Below are 16,073 nucleotides of genomic sequence, written 5' to 3'. Positions count from 1 at the left end.
TGTACTCTTGAGGTGAAGATGAAGCAAGGCCAGGGAATTTCAAGTCTAATAATCAACCAATGAAGTTGAAAATTAGATCTGAAATTTTGAAATGAAAGAGAGAATTCCTTTAGGTATGGTTATGGATTCAATTGTGCAACATATCAGGTGCCTTCAGGTTGGAGAATAATGGAGCTGAACCCTTCTATTTATAGCAAAACAAGCTGCAAGCAAGGTGAATTTTCGTGTGCATGAATGATAAGGGCCTCCTTGCATGGGCCTGTACAGGCGCATGGAGGGCCCAAATCTAATTTGAATGGTAAGCTGAAGTCATTTTGATCTGAAATGGACGTGCAAATGTGAGGTAATTGGAATATGCAATGAGTTTCAATCAAGTTTCCAAAATTGCACCAAAATATTCCCCTATTCGAAAATGCCTCTTCCAAAAATAAAACATGGCCTTGTGGGTAATCATTGGAAAGGTCTTCACATGAGGATCAATTGTTATGTTGAACAAAACTTCAATTGGAATTGGGAAATTAGTGAAAATTGGTCATAAAGTTCAAGGTGCAAAACATGTGTATGTGAAAACTTCCAAAATAGACCAATTTCAAGCCCTTCTAATCCAATGATGCAAGCCTCAAATGACAAAACCTTCAACATAAAAGTTGTATATCTTTTCAAGAAAATAAATTTGGACTCAAATTTTGCATCATTTGGATTTTTGATGAGAAAGTTATGGGCACCTGAAGTTGGACTTTTTCACATTTCAATAACTTTGGTCAAAAGTGACCTATAATGTTTTTCATTATCAAATGTATTTATTTTAGGGTTATGAAAATTTGTTCAACATAAAAATTGAAGTATACATCTTAAACTTTCCAATTCACTTGATCCCATCCCAAAATCGTGAAAAATGAATGAATTATGTCCTTGGGAAGTTGACCCAAAATTAGGGTTTCAGTCAAAATGACCTATAATGTTTTGAAATGGATGATGACCTTCCAAGCTTCAAATAAATTTTTGATGAACATGAAAGTTGTTCATATGGTTCTTAAGAACATTGTTTCCCTTGGGTTCATCTCCATTTGACAAACACATTAAAATTTAGGTCTCGGTTTATTTCAAAATGGTCAGATGAATTGGCTGATCAACTTCTCAAGTCCAAACCTCAAATCTTGATGAATTGATGATTGAGGGCACTCAAATAAGCTCAAATATGCATGAAATTATGAGTGAAAGAACTTCCCTTGATTTTATTTGATCATGGGTTGTGGTTGCTTCATGAGCAAGGCACAGTTGATGAACATATGAATTAGGGCTTCCTTGGGAAACAATCCTCAAGCCCTTTGGTTTGCTTTGATCAAATTGACAAATTGAGATACTTCGGAGGCATATATGATGAATGAGAGATTTGTGAACCATTGTCATGCTTACTTTCACTTCATCTGGCCATATCTTTGAGCATAGGGCCTCCTAGGAGCCTTGGATCTTATGATTGCTCAAGCTACAAAACCAAAGAAGTTAGTGACATATTTTTGTGCTTTTGGTTAGTAAACAAAATAAGAAAAGCAATAATATACAATTCAAGCATGCTTGGTGTTCTCAAACCAACTCTCATAAGTTCCCACCCCAAAGGTTAAGGAGCCAAGATGATATGATCCTTGAGGCAAGGTGCAAATGCAATGATATGATGCCATGAGGGATCTTAGGGTCAAAATTGGGGTCTTACAGATGTCCCTAATTAAGGTCATTCTAGCCGGAGATATGAAGGTTAAAATCTTCGTCTTGACGAGGTAGAATGGGCTTAAATAATAACAAAGAGACGAATTTTGATCCCTAAGAGACCTCATGATGCAAATGTATGTATGCAAAAGGTTAATACTCTGTGGGGATATGTGTCCACAAAGGAAAAGAAATCCGGAGAAACTGAAAATCCATATGAGTAATACACTCATAAATAGGACAAAGACTCTGGGGAGTAAATGAAATAAAATGCGTGAGCAGGTCACGACTTGGAAATTGCTGAGAGACACGAAGGGGTTCCATGAAAATAAATCAATAGAAAGACTCGAGCTGACGCAAAGATGCATGTATTGGGGAATATGCCAATACAGCGAAACTATCCACAAAGGATTCCTCGGATAAAAATCCTGACTCAGGCTGGGAAAATCCACTAAAGGACTCCAATGGGGAATGCCCAAAGAGGACCCAGCTGAGGAAACAACAAAATGAGGTATTACCGGTTACTGGGTAATAAGCTCGAAGAGACATGTGATCAAAACACTGGTATAAGGGCGAGAGTACAACATGCTCGGGGAAAGTAAATATCTAAGACCGGTATAAGGGTGAGAGATATCAATCATCCAAAACATCTGAGGAAGACCTAAAGAGGTATATTTCGACTCAGGGAAATCTAACTCCGTAGGGGACAAAAAGTCATAATAGGGAGCAGAAAGGAAGGAACACCAGGGATACCGGTTACTGGGCATATAATAGGTGACCAACCAAGGCGTGAATTGGGGAATATTCCCAAAACACTCATCATCCAAAAGGAGGGCTGAAAAAGCAAACTCGATTACAGGATGGGCATTCGATTCCATGAGGAAATACGAATCTTACTCGACCGGGGAAGAAAGACTTCGACTGTAGAGCACATTAGATATATTATCTATTGCCGTCAGAACATAGATAACATACTCTCATGGAAGATTATCCACAACCGGTTACTGGGTTAATAAAGGATAAATCGACCGAAAAGAAAGGACATCGGGATACCGACTACTAGGTATAAAATGATGACCAATCAAAGGGGAAAAACGATCATTACCAACAAAAGGGGTAAATGAAAGATGACTCGCCGGGGATACATTGCTTCATCAGAGCAATTATCCAAGAGATATATCACCAGTTACTGGGAGATACACTCAAAAGGGAAGGAATATCAATATCGAATATTGGATAAAGATAACCAATAAAGAGGGGATTACATCTACCGGTATGAGGGTAGAAAACCACACAGATAGGACTTATGACTACCGGTTATTGGGTAGAAGGCCACAGATTCAGCCGGGGAAAAGATGGACAATTACTGGTTACTGAGCAATCATCTATCTAAACTACGGGGAAGCGCAAATGGAAATAACAAGAGTAGTCAATCTAGGATCGAACTAGAGAGACACATTGAATAAGACTCAACCCAGTTAAGGACATAACCCAGGGGAGTAACTCCCTCCCAATACATATTTTGGGAGGATACAGAAATAATGATCATCCACGAGGACATAACTCAGTGGGGAATATGGAAGAAAGGATAAACGCTTTCTGCCTATGGGGCTGACTCTATGTGGAGAGATCAGACACAAACATCTGCTTGGGGAAATATATATCGCCAAATAGCAGGAGACAACAAACAAAGATATATGGCAAAGAATGCGACATGAATATCTGAATGTTATAATTATGCATGTATATGCGTAGTTTATGTATGATTAATGCTGACAAACAGACATATATAACACAAATCGGTCCAGGAATCAATGGACAAACATTCGGTACTACGTCTCAAAAGAGAAAGCCAGGCCCACTAGGGAAACTCCCAATCTGATGGGAGGCAACAGATACCAGGAAACACCAATCTCTGCAGGGGAACAAAGACCAATGTTGAGGATCAAACAATCACTTCGAGGGACAAAGATCACTAATAGGGGATACAAGCAGGATTACAGAGAATCAGAGATTACTGTTGGGGATAGGCAAAGGATCACAATCACCAAAGCTGGGGATCCTCCAACAATACGCAGGGATAAGGATAAGATCAGTCAGAGAAGCAACCATTGGGGATCTTATCAGGATGTGATGTAGAATTATGTGGGGAACAACCAAACAACAGAAGCACATCAAACCCAATTCACTTTTAACCACCGAAAGAAATATCTCTGCTAAGAAGAAGGAGAACTAGTCACTTTGCTGAGGAAGGAATCAACACCTCTTCCTCAGAAGTTCCAACGCCAAACCGCAATGAGGAAAAGTCTCGGCTGGGGAATTTGGTCATGGATAAAATCTGCCGTAGAAGCAACTCTACTAGGGAAATTATCAAGGAGATAGATTAAACTCTATGGGGAATAACCACCAATCAAAAGTTCCAAAACTTACAAATTTCCTCGCACTGCTGGAGAAACAATCTTTGCCGAGGAGAAGAGGAACACCGCTCCGCTGAGGATAGAAAATAAACATTTTCAATACTCACCCCGCTCAGGAGGAAATAACAAACAGGCTTTGATCAGACAACTCCACTGGGGAAGGACTGCTGACGACCGTACTGGGAAGTTAAAATGGGATCAACCCTGCTGTGGATGAACAAAGCCGAATCTACTGGATATTAATGTAGGCGAATCCACGGGGGGTAAGCTGCAAACCAAATGTTGAGAATTCCACTCATGCTAGGGATTTTCTGCTCACTCTGCGGGAGAATTCCAATCTGAATGAGGGAAGATCAACTTCCTAGAAAAGATAGCATGCCAAATTTACCAACTTATAAGGGATTTTAAGTCCATCCACACAAGTGATGACAACCATATAATTGATAACGCGGATGCTAGATCCAGCCTCAACTGGGGAGCTAGAAAACTGAGACCAAACTCCAGACTCTTTGGGGATTTGGTGGGGCATAACTTCCTTCTGCGCTCGCGAAGGAGACAACCTGAAAGATACTGACGAGGATAGAAGTATGCTAGGAATATGAACAAATGTCTTACCCTTTCGGAGATCATACTATCCTTGGGAGTGCACTGAAGATATCCCAATTATCCCTTTTTTGTCATTGTGAATGTTCACTTTGTTTAAAAAACAAATTATGAAAAATTTATTTATTTAAAACAATGATATTTATCAATTAAAACATGCAAAATATTTGTTGAACAGAAACAAATAAGAGTGCAAAGAATTGGATAAAGGCTCAAATTTATTTGATGGAATGGTAGTCTGCAAATGGCAAGACTCCAGGGATCTTTACAAATTTGAAATTGGTGATATATATTGGAAAAGGGCTACATTGAACATAATGACCATTTCTCCACCAACTCTGAATCCAATGTATTTGATGCTTCAGTTGACCCCTTCCTAATGGCCCATTTGCTTACCAGTTCAAAATACCACCCCCTCGTTTTATTAATTTTACTTAAATAATTACTTAATTAACTATTAATTAAGATTTATCCATTTAATATTTAGGATTAATTCAACTAAAATTAAAATTAATTTTTTGTTATTTTTTTTATTTATGACATTTTTATTTAATTAATTAATTATGATAGTAATATTTTAATTGATTAGAGATTTATATTATTTATTTTAAAGTTAATTAAATCAGGAATTAAGGGATAGAATCACGAATAATTCTTAGGGTCTTAAGGGGTATGAAGATGGGACAAAATAGGGATAGGGGATATATCTCGTTGAATCTAATTTAAATTATTTAATTTTATTCATTTTTTATTATATTATTACATCATATTTAATATATTCTTATTAATTAAATTAAATGATATTTTGAAAGAAAAAAAATGGACTAAGACATGGGATACTATTTGGGGATAAAAATATGGGATTTTCAAGGGTTAAATTGAGAGTTGAAACTGGGATTAAGGGTTACACCTAACACATAACTATGACTTCTAATTTATTTTCTTAAATAAATTAAATCAATATTTTTTACAAGAGATAAAGAGTTAAAATCAGTTCAAATTCACTTCAAACCGTAAGACCTCTACCCTAGTGTATTGAGGCATTTTCTAAAATCATTTCTCCGCCCCCGATCCGTGAGAATTTTCAAGGGATAAAACAACCAACCAATCAACATTTTTAAGAAGAACTACGGTACTCTGATCCCTCTCCTAATGCGGAGGTACGTAGGCATACAGATGTAAACTCTAACGAGCGCAATTATAAAAAAAACTTTTTGGGTCTCTCGTCCATTTAAATGGAATACCTTCTGTAAATAAATGAATAATCAATAGTTAATTAGAAATCAAGCAAACACCTTAGAAACATACATTAGCCCTAAAATTAGAGGAGGATCCCATTGAGTACAATGGAGGTAAGGGGTGCCTAACACCTTCCCCTTACTTAACCAACTCCCGAATCCAGTATCTCACATTTAGTTAATAGGTTTTATCATTATTTCCTTGTTCCTTAGGAACAATTAAGAATGGTGGCGACTCTGTCATTTTTCCAGCCGCGACAGGATGCAATAGCAATGATGAATCTATTGAATCGATGATTAAGGGTCAAAATCGGGTTGTGATAATAGAGAGCTATGATTCTATTGAAACTTTAAACATGACTTGAGTCACATTAGGTTGTGATTCGAGTCAAGTTAATTTTATGATTCCAGTCAAATCCTCTAAAGGAAAATTCCAATTTTCACAAGAGTCTTGATTCGAGTCACACATTGCACGTGATTCTATTCAAATATTTGGCCACTTTGATTTAAGTGTTATAACTTGGGATTCAAACAACATTAGATAAAACAAAAACACCAACTTGCTTTGCTAAAAAGGCAAAATATAATGGATTAAAACTATAATTTTATTGATTACTGAGGGGTCTTAATTGTATAATGATAAATAGTCGAACTAAAAATCGTACAAATCAAATTGCAAATGAATTACAAATATGTGAATATTTAAATAAAAAGAAATTTACAAATAAGTGAATAAACACAATCATATACACTCAAATTGACAAAAACATCAAAACAAAGAATATGACACCATACGATAATGTGACTTCACTTTCACAAATATAACTAAATAATATTGGAATTGCAAATTAATAAAATAGTATTAATCCAATATATGGTTAAATAGATTAAAATAAATTCATATCAAAAGACCTAATATAAGAAAACTAAGCTACCCATACTAAAATTATTCATAGCAACAAGTTTGAAAGAAAAATACATGAAATTGGAAATGAAAATTGGTCTTCATTGGAGAAAAAAATTCAATCCTTGCTCCTAAAATCTGTTTCACTGTCAATTTTCTCTAAAAAAACTGAAACGCTTAAGTTCTTTTGCATACTTTTCCTTTTATAATTCTTGCTATTTCTTTTTGTTAGCTTTCATTTTCTGTTGGTGTCACCTCAATAGGAGTTATGAAGCGTTCTAGATATGATCAAATTACTCGACCGACATCATTATGTAAAATGTGCTGAAAATTCACAGCTTTTTTCTTTATCTCCAAAATTCATCTTCAAACCATGTAATTATCCTCTAAATACTATTAAAAACCCTAAAAACAATTATTAAAACTACATGATGACGGATTATCATCATAACCCAAAAATGATTTGTTACTTGTCCTGAAGGAACAAATTTGCAAACTAAAAATTTTAACACTAAAATGGCATTCGTACCCAACCAATTATCACCACACCTTCTTGGGTCAAATGTCACCTATGCTGTTTTCTTCAATTAATAAAAGTCCAAATAATTCTTCTAATGCTCAGATACAACCAACTTGTATCATTTACTCATATTTTCGCTTAAGTGGACTAATATGGTAATCACTGACTAAATATACAATAGTTATTTTATCATAAGCTTGCAAATTTTCCAAAAATCATTAAAACTCGGAATTTGAATACACGCTTTTGAGGTCTTTTCAGGTTATAATGGAGCTTATGTCAATGTGATATTTTTTTGGATAATAGGTTTAAAATTTGGAATTAACTAGATATTTTCCTTGCTTTACTTGTTCCACAAAAATTCTTAACATAATATTAATTACAAATTCATTAATTAGAGAATAACTTTTCTTGTTTATTTTTTCTCTTTGTTTAAAAAAAAGACATTTGAACTTCCTTATTTTTATTAAATGTTCTTTAGTACCCCCCCCCCCCCCCCCAAACTTAAAATTTTGATAGTTTCAAGAGCAACCCCTAACTTAGTATTTTACATTAACAAGGAAACTTCAATTTTACCTAACTCCCAAGAGAATGGAAAGATTAATCTTTCAAGTTAATTGACTTATAATATGACTATGTCTCCAAAAGAAGTGACCAAGGCTCTAAAGGTTTAACAATAGATGATTAAATTAAAGGATGACTTGAAAATACTCATAGTTTAAACAAATAAGTGTCTCAGTATGTATAAAAAATTAGACCAATCAACTACTTAGAAAAGTTCTAACTTCTAGAAATAAGCAATTTCCTGGATACTCTCAATAGTAAGGAAAAAGTTAAAAAAATGATATATTTGGGCTCAAACCTTACTTGTTTAGGTGCCTTGAAGTTGAGTATACAATATTTATATATTATTCATCTTCTTTATTTTTCAATCCACATTTATAAATACCATAATAACTGAGCATCCTCATCACAGTTTTTTTAAATATTTTTATTTTCACTTGTGGTAGTCATTGATATGTGGGTAATGATTTTAAAATAAAAATTTATAAAGAAAGGAAGTTCAGTCATTTTAAATAACAACACAAATACTCAAAAGGAAAGAAAAAAAAATAAAAAATTAAGTAACACTATTTTGTGGATTGCCTCCCACATAACGCTTCTTTATGATCATTAGCTTGACCGTTTGATTCTTTTATAGGGAGACATATATGACACAAACAATATATCATTTTGCCTCCTTTTCTTGGGGTAAGAATCTTATGAAATTGAGGGTTTATAAGGTTCCTTCCAGATCTTCTTCAATTTGATAGTAGAGAACAAGGCATAAATGACATTCTATACTTCATCAATTTTTTTGTTACTTTCAGGTACTTTGTTTCTAAACTGATTTTTAGGGATAATCTTTTGTTAAATGTTTTCTAGTTGGATATTTACATCTAGACAAATTGTTGAATCCAAAACTAGATCATCCTCACTTAACATTCTTTCTCTTTTCTCATATTTATTTTCACCTCAAATTCTTCTATTTGATGGCATGAATTTTTATACGTCTTGTTCTTTTTCAACTCATCCTTCATCTACTACCTTCCAGTCATCTTAGACTTCTCTCTCAACTTTATCATTTCTTGGATTAACCATTATATATCCATTAAACTCTCCAGTTGTTTGTAAAACTTCCCAATTTGCATTTCAATATTCTTAAGAGATATTTCATGGATCTTGATGGATGTATCTTGAATTGACTTCATTGTTTCAAAGATGTTTTGAGTCATCTTCATGAATTATTGCACGGCCTCTTCTAGAGGATATGGCTTTCTTGGTGGTGGATCTCGATGATTTTTTTACTAAAGCTTTGACATTGATTATTACTCTATTTGAAATTTGGATGATCTTCCCACTGTGTAAGGATTTAGTTTTTGAAAATTTACAATATAACGAGTCTCTTCAGCATATCCCTTTAGTACACAATCATTGGCATGACCTTCACCACATAAATCACATCGTAATACCCTGACTTGATTAACATTTTTTTTGAGCTAGAGTTGAGGAAACCAATTTATTTGATACAACTTTGATTTATGCTAATAGACCAAGTTAAAAACCAAGTTCCATCATACATTCACATTTCTTCCTCAGAGCTATTTCACTTTTTGTGTTGTCATATGAATAATAAAGCAATTTGATAGATACTTTACCTCACATACACAGTTAGAAAGAAAAACATATCATTAGCACGACACAATTAAAAAATACTAAAATGAAATAGTAATTGAAAATAACTAAAATTAATAACAGAAAAAATTTGAAAAGTAGAATAAAATAAAAAACTAAAATAAAAACTAAAATTTTAAAAAAAATAAAAATAAATCATAAGCATAATTTAATTGATTTGTTTAAATTAATCAATAACCACTTAAAACAGCGCCAAAAACTTGATGGAATATTTAGCAAGTGTACTAAATCATTGCCAAGTAATAATATTTATAATAAGTTTGTCTCCACAAATATTGCTAAGTTGCAGCATGACAATATCATCATACTTAAATTACTAAGTCATGGTGTTTCCAAAAAAGTTTGGTTTTTTACCTAAAAGAAAATAAAAAGATGAAAGTTAATAGAGATTAAAATGACCAGGGCTTTTTCGAATCCTTTATTTGTCATTGTTTGTAAGGATGAAAATGATTCGAGTCGAGTCGAACTCGCCTTAGCTCGACTGGACTCATTAAAAATTGGTTTATCTGAAATCTTGGTTTGAGTTCGACACGAACTTTTTTTAAGCTCAAACTCGACTCGTTATAAGTTTAAGAGTAACTCCGTTCAACTTGTTAATTTCATCTCGTTAGCTTCAGCTTTCTTGATAAACGAACTTAAAAGACATCTTTTAAATTCTATTGTTTTTTATATTTAATATTTTAAATTAATATATTTTTGAAAAGAAAATATTGAATTTAAGTTAATTAAAATAAATTCTAAAATAACATTAAAGATAAAAAAATTTGAAAAGTGTTATTTTCCTAAAGATAATTTAAAACAAATTAAAGATATATGTTTTTTTTTTTAATTTAAAGATATTTTTATATGAAGTATATTTTTTAAAAATATATATTTTTAAATTAAAGGAAATCTAGAATATTATTTGTTTTTCTTAAATTTATAAGATATTTTTTAAAAAGTTATTTTTTAAAAATTAAAGGAAATCTAGAATTTTTTTTTTATTTAAAGATACTTTTTTATATATTAAGTATATTTTTTAAAAAGATATTTTTTAAATTAGAAAATATATGTTTGTTAATTTTTAAATTATTTTTTTGAAAAACGTCATTTATATGATGTTGATTTTATTTGTATAATTATTTTTAGAAATATTTTCTCAATTGAGAATATATATTATCAATTAAAACTCTTACATTAAAAGAAAATATAAGGTTAAGATTTGCAGTACATCTTTAAATATACTCTTAAAGATAATGTAATTGTTCTTATATATAATTGAGTTGATTCATTAACCTAACGAGTCAAATTATGTATAGTTGAACTTCAACTCATTTAGTTAACAAACTTAATTTTTTATTCATATTCAGCTCATTTGCTTCATGAACCTAGTTCAACGATTTAATTGTTGAATCGAGTTCTAAACTATATTAGAGTTTGTTCGGTTCATTGTCAACCCTAATTGTTTTGTAATTGCGTCGATTTCTTTAAAGTGTTCTTATAGTATTAAGATGAATTAACAAAATAGGTATACCCAATTATTTGATGTATAACCCTCTCTTTTAATAAAAAACCATAATCCCTTAGAAGAATTTGAAATCAAAACATATTTTATCGCGTGTTAATTCCTATATCACAAGATTATAATTCTCTATTCCTAAAGTAATTACTAATTATAAAAAGATAAATTAAGCCAGGTTTCAAAAGTTAGGGACAGTAATCATTCAAAACCTAGATAAATTTGTACATTCGTAAACATAAAAAAGCATTAAGAACAAATATAACTGAATAATACTAGAATTGAAAATTAATGAAACAATACTCAGCCAATTACATGGTTCAAATAGATCAAAATAAAGTCATCTCAAAAGGTGAATTTGAGAAAACTTAGTTACTCATAATAAAATTATTTATAACAATAAGCTTAGAAGAAAAATACATGAATTTGGAGATGGAAATCAGTCTTCAACGGAAAAAAAAACTTTCAATCATTGCTCCTAAACTCTCTTGGCTCTCAAATTACTATAAAAAAACCTCCGACTACTAAATATTATGCATATATTTCCTTTTATAAAAGGCATAAAACTGTCCAAATTGTGCCACATTTTTTTCCGTAGCTATCTCTCTTATTAGCTCTCATTTGTCGTTGGTATCACCTCTATCAGAGTTACAAAGCTCTAGATATGATAAAATTAATTTAACATATGTGGTAATGTAAAACGTGTAGAAAATTCACAACTTTCTTCTTTGTCTCAAATAATACCAAAATTAATCTTCAAACCATGTAATACTCCTCTAAATACTATTAAAAACACTAAACAAAAACTGACAAAACTACACGATGATTGACTTTCATTAGTGGACTCTGTATTTTCTCCCCTTCTTAGTGGATGTCGTAATGTTAGATAAGGGAAACAGTCCTTTCAGGCGGTGAAACCCTTGGAGTCTCATGCCTCTTCTCCTTCCCCTCTTTTCATCCATTTTGAAATAAAGTAAGTTTTGATTTTCACGTGTTACCCTCTTAATTATCTATTATCTTTTATAAATAGAGGAAACAAGGTTCATTGACATTTTCATGCAAAATGAGTGTTTGGGTAGGCGATTCATTTTGATGGGCGTATTATAAATCTAGAGATGGAACCCTAGTGTGGTTTGATGAACTATAAATATCAAGGGACCCCTCTATTCATTGGAACAAGTAAAATGACCGTGCCTTTTTTGAATCTTTTATTTGTCGATTTTTGGTAATTGTGTTTATTCCCTTGAAGTGTTGTTTTAGTGTTACAATAAATTAACAAACTAGATATACCCGATTTTGTGGTGTGTAACACTCTCTTTTAATAACATTCCCTTAATCCCTTAGGTGAATTCAAAATCAAAACCAGGTTTTATCCCGCATTAGTTCTCATATCACAAAATTGTAATTCTCTATTCCTAAAGTATTACTAATTTTGATTAGTAAAATAAAGTTAGGTTTCAAAATTTGGGATCAGTAATCATTTAAAACCTAGACCTACTGTAACACTCCATATAATATACATATAGAAAATACATTAAATGAAATATTAATTGGTACAAATACAATATAAGTACCTAATGGCATCATTAGATACATGTCCATCACGAAAAATACAATGTATGGCATATGACATACAATAGTTCGCAAATAAAAAATAAGATATATGTACAATATTCTCATTGCACAAATATCCACAGTGGAAGATCACGTAATGAAAGTCTTTGAAACATCATCGAACAATATCTTCCTTCCCCTAACCTGCAAATAAACCCCTAAAAAACAAAAACAATAGTGGTGTGATACAATAATCTCAGCGAGTTCCCATATCTTACGGGTTCACTCGGCTCTAAGGAATTTCTCAATGATTCTTAACTCAAGTCTTTATCTCTCATTACTTGTGTATGACTTACAGAAAAAAAAATCAAGATTTAAGCATCTAAAGGATATTCACATTGTATGGAAACAAATGAAAAAGTCTCTCTCTCTATGAATATCTCTCTCTCTCTCTCTCTCTCTCTCTCTATATATATATATATATATATATATATATATATATATATATAATGGAAATGCGTTATGTCTAAAATATGAGTTAGAGCCAATTATTTCCCACTCAATTTTATTCGTTGACCATATCTCTCCCCAAACTTAATATTCTCAAGACACATTACAATATTTGTCTCAAAGTAATGTTTAACTTGAGACTAAAGTTTGTATTTCTTAAAATTTTCAACAATTCTAGATTGTCACAAATTATGACTGGATTAAATATAATAATATTTGAATTTAAAAGACAAATCGAATCCATCATTTAAAAAATATTATTATGTTAAAACTTAAATTTATTCATTCACCAAATTTTCCATTAGATATTAAGCTTCTAATGACAATCTAAAATAGTTAAAAACAAATAAAAGATTATCAATCTTCACCAAATTTGTCACCTTTAAATTGATGTATCTTTTAACACCATTGAACATTTGTTACTTTAGATTATATTTTCCTATTATTCTTTATTTTTCCTCATCCTTTGAGGTATTTACTGAATGAGCACTATTTTATTTTCTCTATCTTCAATCTTTTCTTTATTGCATAATTTATGAATTTATTTTATTAAAGAATAATTTCTAACTTTAATAGTTACAAACTTAATTTTGCAAAGAGAATATCATACGTTAAATTTTCGACAAAATCACCTAATTGACAAAACTATAACTCTTTAGCAAAATTAAATAGTTTCATAATGCACTTCTGATATTTTCTTTGCTTAATAATCTTAATGAAAAGTCATCACTCTAACGAGAGTTTGTCTTTCCATTTATTGCATTAGTAATTGATAACAAAATATCACTAGTAAATAGTAAATATAGAACTGTGCAATTTGGAGTGTACTCACCTTTAAACTTGAGTCTCACTTTAAATATACTAAATTTTGAGAGAATTTGAGTTTCTCCATCGTTATGTAAGGTCTAGATCCAAAAACATAATGTTCCTATTTTATTCCTAAAAGTTAGAAATTTTGAGAATCAATATCTAACTTATGTTGCAGATACAAAAACTATATTAGTTTATAGAGAACAAAAAAAATATACACATTAAAATACCAAGTGCATCATTCATGTCAATTCTTTAGACAATAACATGAATTACTAGTGATATTTTGTTACAATGATCAAACACTAACAATTAATATTGAAAAATAATAAATCCTTATAATCTTCAAATGTTTACCATTTATAGGTGTGAATGTAATCCACATAATACTTTCATGATTTTGAATCAACATTTGCTTAAATTAATATATTTTCTTTGGTTAAATATAATGTAAATTATTTACAAGAAATAAAGGAAATGTTATTATATTTAAAAGATATTCCTTACACTTTTCTTTTATAAATTTTTATAAAACTTTAGTCAATACAAATATTAATATTATTCTAAATACTACATTTTCCAAGTCTATATATACGTAATGGAAATGAGATAAGTCTAAAATTAAAGATATACAAATTCCACAGAAAAAATGGCATTTAACAACTATCGATCCTATCTTCTCTTTGTTTCATGCATTGCTTTGGTCTTGTTTTCAGGTGAGGAGAAAGTTTTTGTTTTAATATTTTAGAGTTGTATATTTCATAAACAATTTACTAACTTAAATTGAAAATATGTTATGTTATATTATTTCAGGATTGGTTACTAGTTTGGGGACTCCAGCAATAGTTTTAGATGAATCATGCGCCCCGGGGTCGCCAGATGCACAGTGTTGTTCTGGGCTTTGTTCTCCTACCTGCGATCAAGACTGTAAGGGCAAGGGATTTTCATTTGGTGGATTTTGTGATACTCTAGGTGTTGATTACCTATGTTGTTGTTTTAAGCAATGACTTCTGTTCCTCAAAAATATACTCTTAAGTGTTGATTACCTATGTTGTTGTTTTAAGAAATGACTTATGTACGTCAAATATATGAATATAAGGTTGTTCATCAAACTCTTAGTTTTATAAAATATAAATTTTAATGAATATAATAGATGATGTTTTTGCCCCTACTTCCAAATATTTCTGTATCCCCCAATGTCCACAATCCAACTGCAATTTAAAATCATTGTTATCACTTCAAGTGTATATGACCTATGATTTTATTTACGAAATTGTTGAATATTCATGACTTTATTTATGAAATTGTTGAATATTCACGACTTTATTTATGAAAATTTTGAAATTTGTATCATGTTCAATTCATGATTCGAGTCAAATTAAGAAGAGACCAATTATAGATTTTATGATTCTAATTAAATTATTGGTCACATTGATTTAAGTATTCTAACTTGTAATTCAAGCAACAACAGATAAAACGACAAACACCAACTCACAATGCTAAAAAAAGAACACTAATGGATAAAAACTCTAATTTTATTGATTAGTGAGAGGTCTTAATTGTATAATGCTAAAAGCCGAAGCAGAAATCGTACAAATCAAATTGCATATGAATTACAAGCAACAAATATTTGAATAAAAAGCAAATTACAAATAAGCGAATAAACACAATCATATACACTCTAATTGACGAAAACATCAAAACAAAGAATATGATACCATACGATTTGTTTCTCAAAATGTACATAAAATTAGCGAACGAAAAGTTTTGAAATAGAGCTTGCAGACTTCATTCTTGTTAGTCTCCAGTTTGCGTAGTTTAACTTGGCGTACTCGTTTTTCTTTTTCGACTACTTTTTCAGTTGCATTTTCATCAACCTGAACCTTTTCAGTCGAGTATTTTTCACTTCAAAATTTAATCAAAGTTGTATGTTTTCGAGAAGTTTATTTCACGCTAATCATTTTAGTGCATTCATTTTAATTCTTTGAGCACTTTTGCGCTCGATTTTTATTCATATTTAGTCCTTTTATTTTTATTCTTTTTTCAAAGTGTTCAAAATAATTAAATAGAATTTTCTATA

At 31.2% G+C, this 16,073-nt stretch overlaps 1 long non-coding RNA gene across 1 annotated transcript; it reads left to right on the top strand.

Moving 5' to 3' along the window:
• The first annotated feature begins 14,581 nt into the window (after positions 1–14,581).
• Positions 14,582–15,105, top strand: LOC127085898 (uncharacterized). The gene is made up of 2 exons (XR_007789297.1): positions 14,582–14,709; positions 14,807–15,105. It is a non-coding gene; the product is annotated as an uncharacterized LOC127085898 (long non-coding RNA).
• The last annotated feature ends 968 nt before the right edge of the window (positions 15,106–16,073 follow it).

This window comes from Lathyrus oleraceus, chromosome 5 (genome assembly GCF_024323335.1).
Source record: "Lathyrus oleraceus cultivar Zhongwan6 chromosome 5, CAAS_Psat_ZW6_1.0, whole genome shotgun sequence".
NCBI classification, from domain to species: domain Eukaryota; kingdom Viridiplantae; phylum Streptophyta; class Magnoliopsida; order Fabales; family Fabaceae; genus Lathyrus; species Lathyrus oleraceus.
The sequence above is the reverse complement of the archived record's forward strand: the minus strand, read 5'-3'. Positions and strand labels throughout refer to the sequence as shown.